Genomic DNA, 20,517 nt, shown 5'->3' with positions numbered 1-20,517 from the left:
AAAAACAGAAAGTAAGCTGGAAGAATGAACAAAAGCAAAAATAGAATTCCACCATTAAAAAATATTTATTATGGTGACAAGAGCATTCAAGATACAAATTTACAACAAGAGAATGTTGTAATCCTAAATATCTGCAAGCAAAACCTCAAAGAAAAACAGGTGGGACATATAATTAACTTTTTCCTAAAAGAGATAAGTCAAGAGTTTTGCGGGAGGGTAGGTTAAGTTTTTAAAATGTGTTTTACAAGTTAAATGAGTGCTGGAAGGAAAAAAATGAAAAGAAAATGAGAGTTATGGAAAAAAGAATTGAAAAGAGAAACAGCTTGGCCCAAGAAATAGAAAATCTTGGCCAAACAACAAACTCCCTGAAAATCAGAATGGACCAGAGAAACCAATGACTCCATGAAACAAGAAATATTTAAACAAAGTCAAGAATGAAAAAATACATTAGAAAATACAGGATAGCTCATGGGAAAAAAAACAATAAAGAAAACATATCAAAGAGAAAAAAAAAGTTAAGAATCACTAAACTACCTGAAAGTTATGACGAGAGAGAGAGAGAGACAGAGAGAGAGACAGAGAGACAGACAGACACCACCTAATCATTATGTTTCAAGGAATCTTCCCTCAGTTGATTCTCACAGCAAACCTGGAAAGTAGTGCTATTGTTATCCCCTTTTTACAGATGAGGAAAGTGAGACAAATAAGAGTTTTGGGGTTTTTTTTTAATGATTTGCTCATGGTTACACAGTGTCTGAGGACAGATTTGAATTCATGTCTTCCTTGACTCAGTACTCTTATCTCTTCCACCAAAAACCAGCAATTCGTTCCGCTTGACAACAAATATTTATAATAGGCTTTGTTTTTCTTGCTTTTTCATTAGAGAGTAGAGAATGTAGAAGAGAGAAAATTCAGAACTGAGAATAAAATTCAATTTTCAAAATAAAATGAAATGGTGAAAAATACTATCCACATCCAGAGGAAAAACTATGGAGTCTGAATTCAGATCAAAGCATACTATTTTCATTTTGTTGTTGTTGTTTTTGCAGCTTCGTCCTTTTGTTTCTTTTTTTTTTTTTTTTAACAAAATGACTAATGTGGAAATATGTTTACATGATTTGTACATGTATAACCTAAAAATGAATAAATAAACAGAATCTACCAATCAACTCCTGAAAGTAAACCTAAAATAAAAACTTCCAGGATCATTATAGTCAAAATCCAAAGTTCCCAAGCCAAAGTAAATATACTACAAGCAGGCAGAAAAAAAAAAAAAAAAAAAAAATCAAACACTGAAGAGCCAGAATCAGGATTATATATGGTTTAGCAGCCACCATTATAAAAGAGCTGAGACTTAGAATGTATTATAGACTTTGATCCAAAAATAACTCAGCCAGCAAAACCAAGTATAACCCTATAAGCAGGAAAAATGGAATAGAAGAATTCCAAGCATTTCTGATTTTAAAAAAGGCCAGAGCTACACAGAAATTCTGAAGTGCAAACAAAGAAGTTAAAAGAAATATTAGACAATAAACATTAACAATGATAAAGGACTAAATAAGGATAAAATGCTTACAGTCTTATATGGGGAAATGATAATGTTCACTCTAAGTCCCAAAATCATCACAGAGGAATCACAGAGGAAGTTCAGAAACCTGGAGATGGTTCTCTGATATCTTAATCATCTTTTTTAAAAAATGGAAAAAGAGAAGAGAAGAGGAATAGACTGCAAAGGGAGAAGGAAAGGTTAGGGGAAATGATTTCAACTATATAGTTCCACAAGCAGTAGTCTACACACAAAATGATCACATCAGGTACAATGTGCTAACACTTGCACATCGTGCTCATCTGAACAGTCACAGAACAGAAGAAAACATACTTACATACCCAGTTAGATACCAAACTACATTTTACTAAACAGGGAAATAATAGGAAAAGAGGAAGCAGAATTCAAGGAAGGGTAGATTATGGCAGGGATCAGTGCTAAGCAAAACAAACTCAGGAAGATAGTACAGTGGATAGTGCCAGACCTGGGAAGACTTTTCATCATCATGAGCTCAAATTTTCATGAGGTCAATCCTCAGACACTTCCTAGCTGTGTGACCCCGGGCAAGTCACTTCACCTTGTTTGCCTCAGTTTCCTGATCTGTAAAATGAGCTGGAGAAGGAAATGGCAAAGCGCTCCAGGATCTTTGCCAGGAAAACCCCAAATGGGACACAGAGGGTCAGACATGACTAGACACAATTAAACAACCAAACATCTTTAGAATCTTCCTAAGACAAGTCAAACAAGCAATACAATTTTCTGGTATGGCACTGATTGACTGTATAGGTTTCATAGGCATATAACAGTAAAATCAACCCAACAGCTCTGTAGTTCTGAAGTTAAGTATACAAGCTGGTATCTCTTCTCTGCCAGACTTTTTCAGAGCCTTCCAAATGCTGACCTAGCTCTGGCAATATATATATTAACCTCACCATTTCTGTGGACATGTCTAGAGAGTATTCTGCCAAGGTAAGTGAACTTCTCCACAGCATTCAGAATTTTTCCATTTGCTGTAACCAATGAATGGTGCAGGACTGACTAGTAGAAAACCTGTTTTCTTGGTGTCAATTGTCAGGCCAAAATTAGCACAAGCAGCAGGGAATCGATTCATCCTCTTGTGTATCTCAGCCTTTATCCAGAACCTTTGCAAGCATGCCCTCATGAAACTAATGTACAATACTGATAAATTTCTCCAGGCTACTAAATTTCACCATGATATTCCACAAGCCCTCATAACTGATAGTATTAAAGACCATGATCAGGTCAACAAACATTGTATACAGATCTCTATTCTGCTCCAGGTATTTCTCTTGGAGTTGTTCAACAACATACACTATGCCAGCAGTTCCTCCACCCTTTCTAAAGGACAATGGCTCTTGAGTACATGATCACCTTCCAGGAGAAGGACTAGTCAGTTAAGGAGATCTTTGGCGAGAATTTTATCAGCAATAACTAAAAGGGAGACTATTTCTGCCTTTCCCGCCCCATCCCAGTGATTATCACAGAAAATCCTCTTTCCTTTCACTTCAGAGATGGCTAATAGAGGCACCTAGATCTCCTAGGGGAGAGCATCCGCCTACCAAAAGATTTCAGTCAGCTTTTGTATGAGCAACAGACCACCTGCCACGCACATCTCTATTGGGAGGAAATCAGCATCAAGCACTTTGCTACATGAGAGGAACTCAATGGCATTCAAAATCTCTGCTTCAGTTGGAAGTTCAGCTACACAGGGGTTGACTTAAATGTGAGATATTTGGTGACCGGCTTTAGGCTTAATTGATGACAGTCTATTGAGAACAATATGGAAGTGTTCAACTATCTCTCAAGGATCATGTCCTTATCACTGATCAGTGTGACTCTATCAGCACTGAGTACCTGAGCTATACCATAGATCTTTGGCCCATAAAGAGCCTTCAGGAAATCATAAAAACACTTTGGATTATTACTATCAGCATAAAATTGAATCATTTGTCTTCTTACTGAGTCAAGAATCTTGCATCTCAGGACAGTTAGGTAGCACAGTGGATAGACCACCACCCCTTAAGTCAGGAGGACCCGAGTTCAAATCTGCCCTCTGACACTTAATACCTCCTAGCTCTGTGACCCTGGGCAAGTCACTTAACCCCAATTGCCTCAGGGGGGAGAAAAAGAAGAATCTTGTATTTCTTTAAGCTTTGTTTGCATTTTACTTTTTTTTTCCCCTGCACCATCACTGCACCACCTAGCTGCCTCTGCACTTTACTTTTGATGGAGTTAAACTCCACTTTTAGAGATGGACAAACTGTCCCGCTGGTAGACCTGATGGAGTTCTAATTTTTCATTTATTTTCATCAGATCAACCCTGATGTTCATGAATATTCTGGCTGAAATGAGCAAATGCAGGACTGTACATCAAGTGTCTGAAAGCTGCCCACTCCTTTTCTGCTCCACTGTTGCTAACTGTGCTGACTCAGCTTTCCCTCCAGATCAACAATAAACTGTTCATGCATGGAGATGATATATAATGACAGATTAAAGGAATCAGGCATATTTGGCCTGAAGAAGAGAAGGTTCAGGGGAGGCATGTTGATTTGAAGGTCTATAATGTGAAAGGGGGATTCAATTTGTTTTATTTATGCTCAGAAGGCAAAAGCAGGAGTAATAAGTGGAGGTTGCAAAAATGAAAATTTAGGCTTGATATTAGGAAAATCTTCCCAGCAATTAGAGCTGTGTTATAGTGAAACACTTCATATCAAGAGGTAAATAAAGACTTGATTGTCACCTGTCAGGTATGCTCTAACGAAGATTTTTTTTTTTTTTTTTTTTTTGCATGAACTGAACAAGATGACCGCTAAGGTCCCTTCTAGCTTAAACATATGTGATTCTATTTAAAAAAAAAAAAAAAAAAAAGTCTAGGACAGGGCTCTGGGATATATCCACATATCAGGAGTAGCATGTGGATAATGATTATTCAAAGGAGACTGGGAAAGATCAGTTAGGAAGAGAACCACTATCATAATAGATGATCATCATAAAAACCCAGGGAGGAAGGCATATACAGAATGAGGGGGAGACCAACAGAGGCAAAAACTACAGAAAAGGACAAGAAATTTGAGGATGGAGAAAAGACTGTTGGATTTAGCCTTCCTGACAGTGGTCATCCATCCCTTTTCCAAATATTAAATATAACAGGAAACTCTCTACAAAGCAACCTGTTTCACAAAAGGATAGCTCCATACTTCCTTATGGATTGTGGCAGAACTTCCTGAGTAATTCTGCTCCCAAGCAGATTCTGCTTCTACCCTCTGAAGCCACCAAATAAAGTGTGCTTACTTTTTTTATGTGACTGTCCTTCACATGTTTGAAGATAATACTTATAGCTTCCCCTCACTTTCTCTTCTTCAGATTAAATGTCCCTAATTCCTTCCTTCAAAGGATATATCAGTTGGAAAGCCTCTGAGATTCTTTCCAATTATGAAATTTCCCAATTCAATAAATGTGAACAGGTTGGTGAAAGAATTTTCTCCCTTATCTTCCCAGAATTCTAGAATCCCAGAGCTGGAGGGGAGCTTAGAGCCCAGTTATTCCAAACCATGTGAACAACCATCTCTTTTGCAATACTCAACAAATAGTCCTTACCCAATCTCTCCAGAACTTTGTAGTTTTCCCATAGCCCAAGTACCCTAAGTAAAGACAAATCTCTTGAATTGACTGAGCTCCCCATTTGGAAACTGACATGTCCTCAGTTATCCCATTCTAATGAAAGGCCCAGATCAGCCATGCCTTAGTCTCTGGACTTTGTCACCAAAGACCTGGGAGGGAATCTTCCTTCTCGAACTTCCTCATTTCCTTTTATGTGTTACTTTCTCCATTAGAATATATACTCCTCAAGAGCAGGGATTTTTTTCTTGGCACAATCACCAGCACAGAGCAGATGCTTACTAAATATTTGTTGCCTTGCCTTGGAATGAGGATGTTTGATCTGGAGAATGTCCAAGGGAGTCATGAAAGCTGACATGGTAGACAAGTGATCAGACTACCAGGCTGACAAAAAAAGCCTTTGTTGAAGACCTATGGTGTCCACCAAGGCAAAAAACCACATCCCCCAGCTGCCCTCAAGGAGCATGCGTTCCAATGAAAGATAAAACATATGCTATGCTTAAGGATATAACTTGACAGTATGAAGGAAGAAGCACTAACAACCAGGAGATCAACAAAACCTTCTAATAGGAGATAAATCTAATGTGAGATTAGCCTGAAAGCAAGTTGGGGATTCTGTCTTCCAAACATGAGGTGGAGGAGTTGGGGAAGAAGAGAGAGGGTGAGAGTCAAGAAACATACTGCTAAGTCAGAAAAGCAGCAATAATCAATTTTGGCTGGAAATTTGTGTCAATGCACATATTGTTATTAAATGATATCAGTGTGAAAATGGGAAAGAAAGAATGGTTAAAAAAAAATGTTGGAAAATAGAGATCAAAGTAATATTACATTTTGGACTACAAATTAGTCCAAGGATTCTAGAAAATAATTTGGAATTATTCCAGGAAAGTGATTAAATGATCCATGTTCTTTACCCCAGAGATCCCATTACTATATACTAAAAAGAAGCAAATACATGGGGAAAGGTCCCATCTATACATGACAAATTATTTATAGCAATATTTTTGTGGGGGCAAAACTGGAAACAAAGTGGTACTCAGTGATTTGTAAATGGCAGAAAGGAAGAGATGAGAAATTCATCAATTCAATTCAAGCATTTACTAAGCAACTGCTAGGTGCCAAATACAGGATTAGGTAAAAGGGCTACAAAGACAAAAATAAGACAGCCTCTGTCTTATTGGGAGATATTAAAGATAGAAATTCAGATGATTATCATTTCACAAAAAATAAAACTTGTATAAACATAAAGCCACTGCCATAACAAGGTCAAAACAACGCAGAAGCAACTACTTGAGGTAAAATTGAGGAGAGTAACTGAACAAGAAATCATGCTGGAGGCAGCACCATTCTGAAAGAAATGAGGGACTGCTCTTATAGAAGTATGAAAGAGAGGAAGAATCCAGAGTTTCAAAAACTTAGGTCAAGTCTCGCCCAAAATATCAATTAACGGGACATCAATAATTACCAACCTATATATGTACTCTCCCTTCACTCTCAAGATCTTTATGAAAAAGCTCTACATTTTTGTCAAAGATGTCACTGATGAAAACCATGACAAAGTTTCCCCAGCAGGCCATATCATCACAGTCAGACAACTGAACACAAGATCTTAATGCATTGGCTGTTGTGTGTACCAAAAATATTTGACTCAGGAAAACAAAACCCAGCATTCAAGGCTCCCTGTCCACAAGGTATCTTGCAAATTTAAGCTTACACAAAGAATACAAGGCAATACAATTTAGCAGGAAAAGCCTCGGCACTAAAGTCAGAGACCCTGGATTCAAATCTACCTCTGAACTTCCCTGGGCCTCAGTTTTCTTATCTATCAAATAAAGAGACTAATTTAGACAGCTCCTGAGGTCTATCCCAATCCTAGTGTCATGATCCTATGATTCCTTAACAGATGAACCTGAGATAATTTTGTTAAATCACCCCCCCCCCAAAAAAAATTGTCAATGCTAGATGAAGTTTCAGACAAAAAGCCATAATCACCAAAGGTGTGGACTAACGTTCTGGATGATGTCCTAAGCACATCTAAGACAAAAGGATTCCCAAAAAGTTTGTCTGTCAATGACATTGTGCTGATTGCATAAAAACTAAGAATTCTACAGAACCTCCTAATGAGATCCCTGAACACTAAGAATTTCCAGAAAAATCCACAAAGAAAAAACCAGATGGATAAAAAAGCTCTATTGCACTGTTAGTCGATCATCCTCTCCTATCCTGGGCGAGCAGACAATGAGTTGGGCCCAGAATTAGACAGAAGAATGGTCTAAATCAAATTTGAGAAAGTACATTGAAAGTCAATATCCCAAGCTGCTCCTGATACAAAGACCCATTTTTTTTTAACACCAGTGATGATAATACAATTATGCTTTATGAAACAATTTCTACTCAACAATAAAAATTGTGAGTGACCCAAAAACCAATAGGCAGATATGTGGTTGATTTACATAGACTGTAAGCACATCATCCACAATTGCTGAACTCAAGTAATATAAAATATGTATATATATATTTTTTCTTTTTGTTTGCATTGAGATTTCACAAGGGAGTTTCTTAAATGAGGAAATACCCTCTACCAAGGCACATCATCACCTGCTCTGAAATTTATGGTCTTCAAGGTCTCAGGGGCATAGAGGAATCAGAAGTCTTGCTCAAGATCACAGCCAATGTCTGAGGCCAGCTCTCTCTAGATTCCTGCCTTTCTTCACAGAAAAGAGAATATTCAAAAAATGTGGAACTGAAAAAGGAAGCATACTAGTCATAAAAAGAGTGAAATGATTTAAAAAAAAAAAAACAAACCCTAGAGCAGGTGTTCGTAACCAGGGGTCTGTGAACTGGGGTTTTTAATATTTTGATTACTGTATTCCAATATACTTGATTCCTTGAAATCCCATGTATTTTACTTTATGCATTTAAAGCCATAATTGTGAGAAGAGGCGCCTCAGCTCCTCCAGATTAAGTGTCCAAAATGACCCAAAGTAAAGCATTCTTCTTCCCTGCATGTGAGAAATCTCAAGAGCTTTGGACAGCTCACAGTAAAGGACTGATGGAAGAACATGGACAAGAGTGGCACAGAATGAAAAAGCAAGAATAAGCTGCAGTCTACCCCCATTCTTTACCCATAAACTTTAATTAGTCAACAAACTTTGTTTCCCTACAGAGACTGTAAGCTTCTTCCTGAAAAAACTATGTTTGCTAATTAATTTAAGTATAGAATAACTAGGAAGCTAGTCTGCTAATGTAAATAGAGAGCTGCCTTTGGATTTAGGAAAAAAATGGAATTTTTTCCTAGGATAGGAATATCCTCTAGGAAATAGGAAAAAAAAAGCTTCTGATAAATAATATTAAAATAATATTTTTTCAATTACACGTAAAGACAATTTTTAACATTTATTTTTACATTTGAATTCCAAATTCTCTTCCTTCCTCCCCTTTTCCCTCACCAAGATGACAAGCAATTTGATGTAGGTTATATGCTTCTGACACATAATAGCTATATGACCATGAATAAATAACTAACATTCTCTAGTTTGATTAAATCACATGCAGGTCTAGGCCAAAGTTTCCTAAACTTCGGGTTAAAACCCCATATAAATGTAAAAGTTGCAAAAAGGTATCAAATATTCTGCCAAGATTCTTTATGTAAAAATAAACAAGCATATTCATCTCATTAATATGCAAATTTGCATTCATTTTTCATAAATGGTAAAATTATATATAGCAAAGAATTGTTTTAAAATAAATTTTTTTATGATTATCAGTAAATGATGTGTATACCCAAATGTTATATGCCTATATATTTGGGGTCACAATTTCTCAGGCAAAAAAAGGGATATAACATGGGAAAAGTTTAAGAAATTCTGGTCTAGATCTTTAAAAAAAAAAAAAAGAGGGAGTGGAAGAGAAAATTGGGGAAAACTCTCAATCAATCAGGGATTTGGCTAAGAATAAATAAGAAAGAATTTATCTTAGTGATCATATTAAAAAATCAGTAGCAAGATACAATTAAAATTTAAGAATAAAGAAGAATCAACCAACCAATACATTAAATTACTGCTAGACACCACCCTAGGTGCTGGATTTACAAAGGGTTTATAAAAGATAGTCTCTGCCCTCAAAGAGCTTACAATCTAAAAAAAGAGATATCAGGAAAACAAATATATATACAAATCAAGTATATACATGATAAATAGGTAATAATTAAAAGAAGAAAGGAATAAAGAAAGTGGTTTGCCATTTCCTTATCTAGCTCATTTTACAGATGAGGAAGCTGATGCAAACAGGGCTAAGTGACTTCTATACTTAGAGATCAGATAATATGAAATCAGTACTAGAGAAGTTGAACTACCTAGTTATACCATACTAAAAGTTATTTTAAATTTCAAATTAGCATATAAAATGAGGCAATTAAGGTGGAGCAAGGGATAGAACTCTTGACTGGATGTCAGGAAAATCTGAATTCAAATCCATGTCCAGACATTTGCTAGGTGTATAACCAAGGTCAAATCATTTTTGATTTGACAGATAAACTGTCTGCCTGTTTCCTAATGTGTATGATGAAGATAACAAGAGCACCTGCTTTCCAGAGTCATTGTGAGGATAAAAATAATATATTTGGAAAGCACTTTGCAAATTAAAGTGCTATGTTAATGCTATTTTATTGTGTTGTTTTTGTTCAAGGCACAAAAATCTCAAAATTACTTTGATGTAATACTTTACCACTGGGTCTCTGGCTACACAGGAAAAGAAAAAGGAATTCCACTAAGATAAAGAATGATGCTTCTACGCTATAACATTTCCCTTTCAAAGGGAAATGGAATGATTCAATTAAGTAGTCACTTCATTAAAATCTATTTAACCATATTTGTCATCAAGCAACAAAATGCCCAAAGCCCAGGCCATTGAGAAAGAAGTGAGAAACAAGTGACAGGGAGAAATCTGCAGCAAGGGAACAGATAACCTGGGAATAAGATGGGAGCTGAAAACAGTGAAGTCAATTCAACATTCAAATGTAACAAATTAAATAAATAAGGCCAGAATTTTTTTTAATGGAGTTTGCATGGCTTTGACTCATGAAATTCCTCAAATTGATATCTGTCTTGAGGTGTTAAAATGATTCAGCATACACTGTAACATGCTGTACATTCCTGGACAAACATATAATGGTATATAATGCTGACAGTGAGGAATCTAAGAAATGTTTACTAGAATATGAAATGAGGAAGAGATTTATTCCTAAGTGCTCATTCTGCTGATTTGTCATTTTTCCAGTTCACCAAAAGATTAACAAAGCAATTTCACTCTGCCACTGGTTTGTTTTTTTTCCCCTTAGGCAGCTTGAAGGTCAATGGATTTTTTATTTTCTCTATGTGCCTAGGAAATCAGATTAAAGCCATAGAGATTCATAAATTTTCTCTTCAGAAACTCTGCCAAAGCTTAAACTTCCTATTAGGTCACACAAAACTGGGCAAAATTATATTCAACATGTACTGTACCCATATACTTTACATCCATGTGTGCAAGATATCTCTCCTTTTTTAAAAAGAAAAAAAAAAGTGTCACTTTTACAATCAAAGGTTAAAGAGGTTGCTAGAGATGAAGGATAAGTAAGGAAGACTAAAGCACGTTCTTCTGTTAGACATACAAGAGAACAACAGTATGAACTTCAAGTTCAAAACTATTTCAAGATTCTTAAAATTCCTGCCTTTGAAAGATTCTATATCCAGAGCAAAAATTAGCCATGAAGTCGAGGTCAAGAACTCACTGGTGGCCATGTTATCAACTACTTTATAAACCTATACACTCAGTTACCAAGCATTTTAAAATAGAAGGACACAGAATGAAATGCATGTCTTTCTTTAAAAATTTTTTTTTTGATTTGTCCTATCACAGAAAGTTCTAGGCCATTCTAGAATTAGTAGTTTTGTTAGTTTTGGAAGAGAAAGATGGCTAGAACTCATTCTAGGAAGGAAAGAAGGGCTGTTGTTCAGTTGTTTTACCGTATCTGACTCTCCATGACCCCATTTGGGATTTGTTTGGCAAAGATCTGTGAGGGGTTTGCCAATTCCTTATCTAGCTCATTTTACAGATGAGGAAACTGAGGCAAACAGGGGTAAGTGACTTACTTGCCCAGGATCCCACAACTAAAAAGTATCTGAGGCCTGCTTTGAACTTGAGTCTTTCTGACTTCAGGACTGGGCTCTATCCACTGAGCAACCTAGCCACCCTAATAACATTTTACATAACACTTTATGGCTTTCCACATACTTTTATGGTCACGCAATTCATTCCAGAGCACCGTATGGCACACAGGGCACAGGTCACTGAGTCTCATATTACACACAAGGCAATTGCAGTTCAGAGATTAAGGGAACTGCCCAGTGGCACCCACACACAATAGGAAACAAGGCATACACGTCTAAGTACTAGTCTAGTGCCCTCTCTATTCCACATCATGGCCTCTCAGAACCATTCTTGCAAGGGAGGTTTCCCCAACTGCTGAACTACAGTAGCCTGAGAACACCCGGCAGAAACCATACTGCCTGGGAAGACACACACAGGGAGGACCATAAGGTAGATAACACCAAACTGCCAGCACCAAATCTGTCACACTCTCCAGTCTGGAAGAGGAAAATGATATCACTGCCACAGCCACCTTGAATTTCACAAACACCTAATAAGCTCCTCCTTGTACCAAGCACTATCTAAATGCCAGAGTTCCCCATGAAAGCCCTTATTTTGGATTATAATCCAATGTAACATTCACCAAATGGCATGTAACGCAAACACTTTCCCACAGGAAAGCAGAGAAGATTCTTCTGTATTTGTGTGAAACTAGTTCTAAGACAATGCAAATACATTTAGGGGCAAGACTTTACTTTCTACACAGCACTGAACCCAATTATCTTAATAGGGATCTTCCATCCCCTTCCTCCAATAGAGGGGGGGTATTCTGGCAAGCAGAAAAGCGAGAAAAAGACAGCACCGGAGATGCCCAGGCTCCTCCGCCAACTCCGGCTTCCCAGCAAGGACTGTGGGAGTCAGAGGAAAGAACAAGCCCACTGTGACTGCAGCCCGCACTGCTTTGGGAACCAGCAGTCCTCAGAAGGTGTCTGTCCCAGTCTCTTCTGCAATCAACCGCAGCCAACCTCAAATAAAGGCTTCCTTCTCTCTCTCCCCTTTGCTTCCTCCCTCAAGGCCACTGTCCCCCTCACTAGGCCCAGTGCAGGGGCTACCTCCTTTCCTTCAGCAGAGATTTCTGCCCCTCCAAGTGCCCTTTACAGAGGCCCTGCCAGCTCCTGCCCTTGCCCCCACATCCTCTATACTAGATTATCTGTGTGCATTTCATCTCCCCTGCCCCCATCACCTCTTTCAGATCAAGAGCCTGGCCTACTCTGTATCTCCACATGCCCCAGGAGCAGTCTCTTACATACAGGAGCTGCAAGAGTTCAATGACACAAGACACCCCCCCCCCCAAGGGGTTATGGTTTAAAAAGGGAATCTCCGTGGAAAGCAGGCCTAAGGGAGGGAGAGAGGAATTCCCCAAGCTAAAATAGGAAGGAGATGCAGTCCAGAAGGCAAAATCTCCAGAGAAAAGGCCCGGGATCTCAGAATCACGGAAATGGAGGGATGAGAATGTCTGGGGCAGGAAATTCTAGAGGACTGGAGGGTTGGGGGGAAACTCCTTGGCTTCCTAATGGGCAGCATCCTGAGAAGGGGGAAACACAAAAGAGATCTAAAAGACAACAAAGAGATGGGTAACCCAGAGAACAGACGTGGAATCCCTTCCCTTCTCCCAGGGCGTAAGGAAAGCCAAGGGACCTCCCCAAAGATGCCTCAGGGGAAGTGGGACTCCTGGGGCTAGAAAGGGAATACCCTGGAATGAAATGAAGGAGTCGGGGAGAAGGGAGAAGATACGTGGCAATGGGGGGGGGGGGGAAGTTCCTGAGAACTGAGGAGATGCAGGGGTAAAGGAAATTGCTGCATCGGTGAGGTTACGGGGGAGGGGAGACATTAAAATGAAAAAAGAGCAGAGAAAAGGTAAGAACTGGGGGAGGGGGAGACCCTGCGCTGCAATACGGAGGGTCAGAAGGGAGGGGAAACTCGGGGGAAGGGAGTGGGAAGGCCTGGGAGGTGAGACACTGGGATCCCAGCGTGGGGGACTCACGTGGAGAGTGAGAAATGGGGGGGAGGGGGAGCGGCCAGGGAAGGCTGAGACGAAAGGAAGCAGCCTGGGAGGAAGGGCCGTTTTCGGCAGGTTAGGGGAGCCCCTCTTCAGAATTCAGGGGTGCAAGGAGAGGGCTCTGGGATGAGGCACTGCCGGAAGGAGGACCACCAAGGGGAGGGAAGGAACTTGTAGGAGAGGGTCGGAAGATCCCCCCTCTAGAAGAGCCCGAGAGCGGGGCGTGATGGAGGGGGCGTGGCCTCGCACACACACACACACACACGCGCGCGCGCGCCCGCGGGGGCGGGCTTGCGGGAGAGGGGACGGGCCCTAGGGGAGTGGCAGAGACCCCCCTCCTCCACCTGGGTGAAGAACCCGGGGGCGGAGCGGGGGAGGGGGTAAGGGAGGAGGCGGGGCCCGGGCCAGAAGACCCCCCCCCTCCCCCGCAGGCCTTGAGGCTGGGAGGTCTCGGGGGCGGGGCCTGAGGGAGGAGCTTGAGGAGAGGAGGGGCGGGAGACCGTGGGCCGCTCACCTGAGACTGCAGCGGGGCCGGAGCGAGGCCTGACTGCTCGGGCGAAGGGCTCATAGTCCTCAGCCCCCGGCCGCGGCGGCGGTGGCGGCGGCGGCGGCAGTCCGGGTCCTTGGCACGGGCACTGGGGGCGCTGCGTGCCGAGAGGCGGCAGCCATGTCCCTGTCCCCGTCGCTATTCCTGTCCCCGGGACCGGAGCCAGGCCGCTGCCCCTCTTGGGGCCGCGTCCTCGGGGCTCAGCAGCCGCGAACGACTGAGGCGCTCTCCCCGCCGGCCACCGGGCTGAGAGGACGGGGGCGGGGCCTCGGCGCCGCCCCCCCACTCGTTCCCCTCCCCCGGACTAGCCAACCCACGATTGCCCTCTCGGAACCCGGACGCCGTATTGGTCCGTGAGTCCACGTGGTTCGGAGGGCCGAACGAGGAGGCCTCAGAGCCAATGAGCATCTGGAAATGCCGATTCCGACAGACTCCCGGACCAATAAGAAAAAAGTCGAGGCGTAAACAGAGGAGTAGGGGTAAAAAGTGACTGAGGAACTCCGAATCCCTGGTCCCGCCGAACTTTCTGGGGGCGGGGACAAACACACAGCTAGACCAATCAGCTTCAGGAAATCTACTGATTGATGTTTCACCAGGCCAATTGGCGAAGCAGCGCGGGGAATACGATTTCCTACGGCTATGGAGTAAATTCTGTGAAAGCTGGGAGCCCGGAGAGACTGGAGGGACCCGAAGTTCCCCGGCCCGCCCCCAGCCGTGCGGCACGTTAAGGAGCTCCCGCACGTTAGAGTGAATGGGCTGCCGAGAAGCGGTTACCCGACGCCAAACCCGGCGCGGAGCAGGCGGGATCTCGAGGAGCCTCGGCTCTAATCGGGCCGCCCTTGGGGGATGCTCGGAGTTACGCCAGCGTGAGGGCGGCCTTTGGGCACAGGGCAGAGCCCGCCCAGGGGCTCTTCCCCTTTCCGCTTCCCCGGCACCGCGCAGTCTGGCAAAACTACGCGCCCGCCGCTCAGAGTCGTGTTTCTGAGCACATGAAGCACGGGACCGCAAAGGAAGTCGGTCAGATTTGGGCCCGAAACCGAGAAACCCTCGGTTCAATCCCGCCTCGGACGTCGCGTGTCCTTGCACAAGGCGCTCCATTCCTCTGCGCTCTCCACCACTGGGCGGCGGCCCGAACTGGCCGAGGGGCGTCTTCATCTGGAACCAAGGAAAGCGCAGGGGGCCCAGGCTCCGGCCCGTCCAGAACTATGGGTCAGCAAACTTCTGAGAAGGTGGCCGAGGAAAGGGATGGAGAAGGATGCTTAGGGGTTCCTCAGGCCTGTCTCCTCAGAAGGGGAGACCCAAAGATGGCAGGGACTCGCGCCCGATTACTCCCAAGTCATTGTCGGCAGAGCCCGGATTCTACCCAGGTCTGAACTAAAGCTGAGCATCCCGCACTTCTTCCCGACTCCTCCCTAATGTGGCCTCAGGTAACAAAGCCTTGCTGGGGGCGTCTTTCCCACCGGAGACAGGGGGCTCATGCTCCCCGAATTGCAAGAAGGAAGCAGGAGTAAGGCGCAATCGTTCTGCCAAGGAAGAAAAGAGCCCGAGCTTGCGTGTGATCCCAGGACTCCTAGGTAGTAGCCGCCCAAGTTTATTGGCAGCCAAGTGAAGGGTTCTTTCCATGACATCAAAGAACGCAAGGGCCCCTGGGGAAATCATATTGCCAGTGGGTGATGTGGGACTTGAATGAAAAAGAAAAGCCATTTCTCACACAGCAGAGACTCCGTCACTCTCCTGCCTCCCTCCGAAGACTTTAAGGGTCCCCCAGGGCCTAAAGGATACGGCATGTGAGAGCCTTAGCGCATCATCAAAAACCGAGATGCTTGTGGATGTGATTGAATCCTGTCTCTACTGGCTACTTCCCTTGCTTTCTGAGTCTCCATAAAATGAGAGAATGAGCCCTGAGTTGTCCCACTCCCAATGGTAATCCCATTATGTCTATATTACTAATGAAGATCTTAACCTAATGGGATTACCTGCCATCTAGGGGAGGGGTGGGGGGAAGGAGGGGAAAAGCTGAAATAGAAGTTTTTGTAAGGGTCAATGTTGAAAAATTACCCATGCGGATGTTTTGTATATAAAAAGCTGTGATTTTTAAAAAGTAATACAGACGTATAGATGCCAGTACCATATCCCTGACAAGTGTGCTCAGGAGAAAAGGGCTCTGAGGAAACTTTAAGACACTCCAAACATGACTAAGAGAATTTACCGCATGTGGACTCGAGCATCCTCTCCCACTACTCCCCTATAACTAGAGCGGCCCTCTCCAGTTTCCACACCTCTCTTCATGCTCTAACCCTCTTCCAGAGTTCTCTTTCCCATGTCCACTCTGCAAAGTCTTTAGGATTCCATCCCCCAACATACTTCTTGGGCTATTGGAAAAGACACTACATATCTAACCCAGCCCAGCCTCCTGCACTGAGAAGGATCCTGGATTGGGAGGGTTTTGTTTTTCTTTTTTTTTTATATTAAACAAATCAAATCTACATTCAAACCCTTTTTCTTAGCTTCCCAGCCCAAAAGACTTGGGTTCAAGTCTATCTGATCCCAGTTGTGAGTTCTTTCATCTCTAAGTAGCCCATTCATAAGTAACATAGCAGATGACAATCCAATCCTCCCTGAGAAGTCTCTTCCTAAACACTGAATTCTTTAGGGCTGGCCTCCTAAAAATCAAACAAAGCAAGCTCTTTGTGTGTCAGTGACTTTGTGATTCTAGGAAATCTCTTTCCTCCCTGAGCTCTGAGATTCCCTATCTATAATACAGAGGGATCTAACTGGTTGGTTCAGCTAAGCCTCCTGGGACTTATCTAGGCTGGTCTGGCCCAGGGACCACAATCCTTAAAAAAGCACTGACCTGGAGATGGTGAGTCCTCCTCATGTTCCCATTTGCAGATGACTTTGTACTGCCTACAACAAGCTCAAACAACACTCCCAGATGAGATACACAATCTCTTAAAAGAGTTCAACCTTACCATCCACACAGGATAAAGTAAATGGATAAAGACTATCTACTATCTAGACTAAATTGAACAGGAGGAGGAAACCAGGCTGGATTGTATTCAGGATCCAAGTGGTTCGGTCAGTGCCCTCAGATAACTTGCTTGATGTGTGCTCCTTCACTTAACTTCTGTCTGCTTTAGTTCCCTCATCAGTAAAATAGAAATAAAAAGACCTACCTCCTACAATTATCGTGAGAACTAAATTCTATAATATTTGGAAAATCCTTTGTCAGTTCTAAAGTGCTATATAAATGGTGGCTATTATTATTACCTAATAAATAACCCTGAAACACAAAACCATCTTTTAAATACTGCTATCCTGCTGCTATCACTCTATGGTTATGACTCATAGGGAGGGGAAAGGGAAGAAGTATTTATATAGCTTCTATTCTGTGCCAGGCACTGTGCTAAATGTTTGTTTTTTTGTTTTTTTTTTTTTACCAATATTATCTCATCCTGATAATCTCATGGTACCACAGTCTCTCAATAATGGAATATCCCCTAGAAGATAAAGGAAAGACTCAGAGCAAGAATAAGTGGCCTGAAACATTTCCAACCAAGAACTACATAGAAGTGACTAGTCTCCCAAGGAGTTCCCTCTTCCATATGGAGATCCTGCATGATACCAAGTAGCCACATTTGTGCAAAGGAGACAGGCAAGAAATTATCTCTATTTTGTGTTTTATTTGACAGTAACTGGGAGTCATTGAAGACAGCTCTCTCTGTAGCTGAGGTTCTCAAAGAATCTTGAATGGTCATAATACTGAATGCATGAGGATTCTTGACCCAACAAAAGACCATACCTTTCTTTCCTAGAGTCAAACACTTGTTTTTAATCAACACACACAGTAGGAGCCATTGACTGCCCTTTTTGATCAACGGTGTGATTGTAAAGATGAGGACTGCTACAATCATTTGAAGGAACCTATTTTTTGACTTGAAGTTTTCATCAACGAGAGCCTTGAGTTATATGTATGTATTTGTGTATGTATGTATATATGTGTATACATATACATGTGTTGCATGTGTATAAACATGTATATATATATATATATACTATTACATACATTAAGAAAGGTAGAATATCGATAAATAAAGAGGCAAAAGACCTACTGTTCTGTGTTCTGCCCTGACCTTATCTGCCAGAGTCTGTTTAATGAAGTCTTACCTCAGGAAGGGCGAGATGGGAAGTGAAGGGGAAGACAGACAGGACTAGAAAGTGTACTGTGTCATCTCTAGATCAGATAAAGGAACTAGATAGTTAAACTTGAGAAAAGGCTTCAGGTGGAGGGGGGAAGGACACAGAAGAAGTCAGGCTGGTCCTGCTTGCGTCTAGAGGTTCCCCAGGATCATCCAGATAGTTTTTCCCAGTGGACACATTACATAAAGGCAGGAGGGACAATGTGGAAACAGATTAAGGAACACTGGATTGGAGTTAAGATACCGGGTTCCAGGTCCACTTCTGCCATTTATTAACTAGATGACCTTGGGTTAATCACTTTCTAGTTGGGTTGAAACTACAAGGAGACTAATCAATTCTAGTTCATGAAACAGTGTGTTGCAGTGGAAATAGTGTTAAATTTGGAGTCAGAGGACCTGGGTTCAAAGCAGAAGTATCTAGAGTCAGTTGAATTGGGTTCCCAAAGCCATTTATACCTCAGATTTCACAAATGCTACAAAAGAAGAATTTATGGTTTTGTTGATAATCTAAACTTAGGAAGGCAATAGAGAAAGTGTTAATAATGCAGATTAAATTGAAAATTGTGGCATGGATACTTTTTGGGGTTTTTTTTGTTGTTGTTCTTAAATCCTGGACCAAATCCTGGCTTTGCTTTATGACACTACAAGTTGGACTCACTTCTTATAGTCAAAGAACAGATGAATTAGAATCAGGGCTTCATAAATCTTTTCCACTCTTGACCTTTTTCCACCTGAGAAACTTTTATGTGATCCTGGATATATAGGTATATAAAATAGTTACACAAATCAAACATCTACCGATAATAAATCATAATTTCACAGCCCTCACATTCAGTTATGAGTCTCCATATGGGGTAGAGAACTGTAGTTTAAGAACTGGGGACTAGAGGAGCAGCTTTATTTCAAGGATCCTATAAAGGAAAGATGTCCTAAGGTAGAATAGACTGATGAGTGAGGTAATGAGCTCTTCCTTAGCAGAGATGCTCAGACAGCTGCTGAGGGAGGGATTCCTCCCTAGGAAAGGTTGGGTGGGATAATCAGGAAGACCTTCTCTGCAGCTCCAGGACTCTGCAGGACCAACCAACTTAGGGTCCTAAACATTGGATCTTGTCAATACCCCATTGAGAGTCTTGACTTAACAAGGCACCTTGCCCAGATAGGCTCCAGATTTAGAGCTGAAAGGGGTGGCTGAATCATAGATGAAAAATCCAAAGCACAAAGTGTGAAGTCATGCCGATTACGGGAGGCGGTGAAGAGGAAAAAAAAATTGGAACACAAGGTTTTGCAAGAATGAATGTTGAAAACTGTTTTGAAATTGTATTTTGAAAATAAAAAGCTTTAAAAAAAAATGTGAAGTGAATTGCCCCACAGAGCCCGTGTCTATTACGGGATTTGAACGCAGGACTTCCTGCCTTTACTATTCCCTGCTTCCCTCTCCATGATTTGACCCAATTGAACTTTCTGAAGGGCTTCCTTTCTTAACACAGTTGGGGTGGCACTCACTGCTAGCCCCTCAGCTTTCTCCATTTCCCCTGGGTTTTCCCACCCTGAAGAGTGACGTCGGGTGCCTGGCAAGAGCACCACACAGGGCAACGTTGTCTCCCAGGGTTCAGCCTCCCTCACTCCAAAGCGCGCAGACGAGGTCCGAGGACAAAGCCATAGCGACCCCTGGTGGCATCTGCTCTCCCAGCCCAGGCAAGTGCCAGGGGCTCTGGCTCTGCCCAGCCTGAATGTCACACAAGGCCCCACTACTTACCCGAAGACAAGTCGTTGCCCCTCCAGGGCCTCGGTGTCCCATGCAGCAGCTCCCTGAGCAGGAAGTGGCCGGGCCAAGTTCAGAACCCGAAACCAAGCTCTATTGTGCAAATAAGTTCTTTCCCAGGTTTCCTCATTTTCGTATTTCTTAAGGTGGGCCATCCCCTTGTTCTCAGACAAAGCCCACCCATCCATCAGGAGACAGACTGTGAGGGTCTCTGCTCCTCCCATGTCAGTGTTCCCCTCGGGGGTGGTTCTTGGCCATTGAGTGACCCCGAGGTTTGGGTAGACACCCAGGATTACCTGCGGTCGCATGTGCTGCTTTTTAGGCTGTCGCTCCTTCCTGATGTTTCAGCTTGGTGGCAATTAAGCGGGCAGCAGTTCCACTCCCCACCCCCATCGCACCCCGTCTTTGCCTCTATTTAAGGCCCTTTTATTAGATTCACAAATGTTTAATTCCTCAGGGAGCCAGAAATCCTCTATTTTAAGCTAGAATCCCAAGCCCATTGCTGGTGACATTTTTTCAGCTTGGATTCACTCCCCAAAGCTGCCTCCGTCTTCCAAAGCAGAGAAGGGAGATCCCTTTGGCCCAGGGTCCCCAGCCAGGACTTCCCAAGCCGTAGTAACGAAGCCTAAAATTGTG

The 20,517-nt window shown here is 42.5% G+C and overlaps 1 protein-coding gene and 1 long non-coding RNA gene across 2 annotated transcripts in view; one reads left to right on the top strand and one right to left on the bottom strand.

Annotated features, from left to right (window-relative positions):
- The window catches only part of TESK2 (testis associated actin remodelling kinase 2), a 156,938-nt gene extending 142,769 nt beyond the window's left edge, over nt 1–14,169 (bottom strand). The window contains exon 1 of the mRNA XM_031969221.1: nt 13,888–14,169. The gene's annotated coding sequence lies outside the window, so the exon portion shown is untranslated. The remainder of the gene's footprint in view (nt 1–13,887) is intronic.
- A 62-nt stretch (nt 14,170–14,231) lies between these two features.
- On the top strand, nt 14,232–18,031 carry LOC116423769. The gene is made up of 2 exons (XR_004234293.1): nt 14,232–15,843; nt 17,399–18,031. It is a non-coding gene; the product is annotated as an uncharacterized LOC116423769 (long non-coding RNA).
- The last annotated feature ends 2,486 nt before the right edge of the window (nt 18,032–20,517 follow it).

Source organism: Sarcophilus harrisii, chromosome 4 (assembly GCF_902635505.1).
Source record: "Sarcophilus harrisii chromosome 4, mSarHar1.11, whole genome shotgun sequence".
In the NCBI taxonomy this organism is placed as follows: domain Eukaryota; kingdom Metazoa; phylum Chordata; class Mammalia; order Dasyuromorphia; family Dasyuridae; genus Sarcophilus; species Sarcophilus harrisii.
The sequence above is the reverse complement of the archived record's forward strand: the minus strand, read 5'-3'. Positions and strand labels throughout refer to the sequence as shown.